Here is a 2219-nt window from a genome sequence, read left to right as displayed (position 1 = left end):
AAAAACAGAAAGAAAAAAAAACAGAAGCTAATTTTTAAAATTTAAAATATATATATATATATAAATATATATATATACATATATATTTATATATATATATAGATATAATACTAATAATAATAATAATACTAAATAAATACATAAATTTTTGGGTTTTGTTTAGATTTTTATCTTGCCATATAATTCCTGTGACTGTTTTTATTTCTTTTTTGATTTTTCTTAAAAGCCTATGCTTTTACTTGTGTATAGTAGTTATGTTTTGACAGGTATTCCTGTCCAAGTTTGGGGGATGCGTTTGCGCATTCACATCGATGGATATTTTTGCATTCGTCACTCCACTTGGTAATATTATTCTTTTACCTTCTTTGCTCTTATTTTGTTTCACTTGTCTTCACACATTGAGGACAATGTGACATTCAAGTTTGGGGGTGCAATAGGACATTTTTGGTTTCACATTTTTGCTAAGCAATGATAGTATAACTTGACACTTGTCGGAGATGAAGTATATGTTTAATACTTTGTGTATAGAAGCAATTGACATTTTTGAAAATAAAGAAAAATTTGAGTTGAAATGATCATGTGGATTCAAATTAGTCTGTATAAATGTCTCAATTAGATTCTCACTGGATTTGACACTCTTTTAAGCTTCACAATGCACAGATGCACATTGGAAACTTAACTGTGAGGCATACAACTTGATCAACCTTGACCTTGGCCTAGTTAATCTAATTTGATGAACCTGATAGATGAATATCTTTGGCATGATTTTTGCTTGTCTTAAAAAAAAAAAAATAAATAAAAAATAAAAATAAAAAAAATTGAGAAAGAAAGAAAATAATGACCAGTTGACGTTCGTAGCCTTTCCAACTCGAGCTATTAAGCCCTAGGAGTGTCTCTACACTTAGCACCCTAAAGCCGTCTAGTTTGGGAGTTGTTGGCCTAACGCTTACTACAGGGGTTAGTTAGAAAGCTTAAGGGGCTTAAACATTGCACGGTCATTCAAAAAATAAACTGGTAATAAACATGGTTCGTTGGAGTTCGTAGCCTTTCCAACTTGAGCTATTAAGCCCTAGGAGTGTCTATACACTTAACACCCTAAAGCCATCTGGTTTGGGAGTTGTTGGCCTAACACTTGCTACATAGGTTGGTTAGAAAGCTTAAAGGATTCCAGCATTGCACAACCATCTTATGTTTTACTTCTGAGTTACAATAAATTGTCAGCTTTGTTCTATAATAAATTCATGCCTTAGGGACTTCATTTAAAAGGGAATTCAGTGATTTGAAAACTCGTGTCTTGGAATTGGAAAAGAAAGTAAAAGCTGCATGTTGAGAATCCAATCCACTTTCACTGAAGTTAGAGTTGATTTCCATTTAAGAGATGATAATTGAGTTATTTATATGGACTATGAGGTTGATACATGCATGTTGAAATGTGTTTAGTATCAATGCTTCATATATGCAAGGTAGTCTTCCCAATGACCCCATCTCCAGGTCTTTTTCTGTTTCAAGTTATTTTTGAGCTATGTATATATCTCATTTTACCATGGATGATATTTTTATAGTAGCATGCCCATGGTTGTCTTTTCATTAAGTTTTTCATTGTAGTTTTGCTAAGGGACTAGCAAAATGTAAGTTTGGGGGTGTGATAAGCGCCGAATACTGTATATTCAAGCGCCCTAAATTGCATTAGTTAAGTCCGTTGTTTGTTTAATTAAGTAGCTTAGCTTCATTTGTATGTATGTATATATTTTCAGGTCCATTTTCCAAAAAAGGAGCAAAATCAAGGCTTTGTGGAGTTTTGGCCATCAAAAGGCACAAGGCTGAATTTCTGGCAACAGTGGATCCTGAACTTTGGTCACCATTTTGACCTTGAAAACTTGGGAACTGGACTTCTCTCATAACATGAAAGATTTAGAGCTCTGAATCAGCTTTCCAAATCTTCGAACGGTTTGTCATTCGGAGCTCGGAGCAGAGATTTATGGCCTTGTTACCAGAGGTACGCAGAACTGCCTGGCAGCAATGAAATTCTGCCTTAATCTTCATTTTCGACCAACTATCCTTGAGAATTGGATCTCCACCAAAACATGAAGTATTTAAAGCTCTGAATTAGCTCTATAAATCTTCAAACAGTTTGTCATTCAGAGTTCGGAGCGCAAAGTTATGGCCATTTCATCAAAGTAGGTCCGGGCGGAGCAAGGCAAGAATGGAGCATTCTGCTC

This window comes from Cornus florida, unplaced genomic scaffold, assembly GCF_030987335.1.
Source record: "Cornus florida cultivar Cherokee Brave unplaced genomic scaffold, ASM3098733v1 CherokeeBrave_3.0.0_Hap2_Chr10, whole genome shotgun sequence".
Lineage (NCBI taxonomy): Eukaryota > Viridiplantae > Streptophyta > Magnoliopsida > Cornales > Cornaceae > Cornus > Cornus florida.
Note: the sequence above shows the minus strand (reverse complement) of the source record.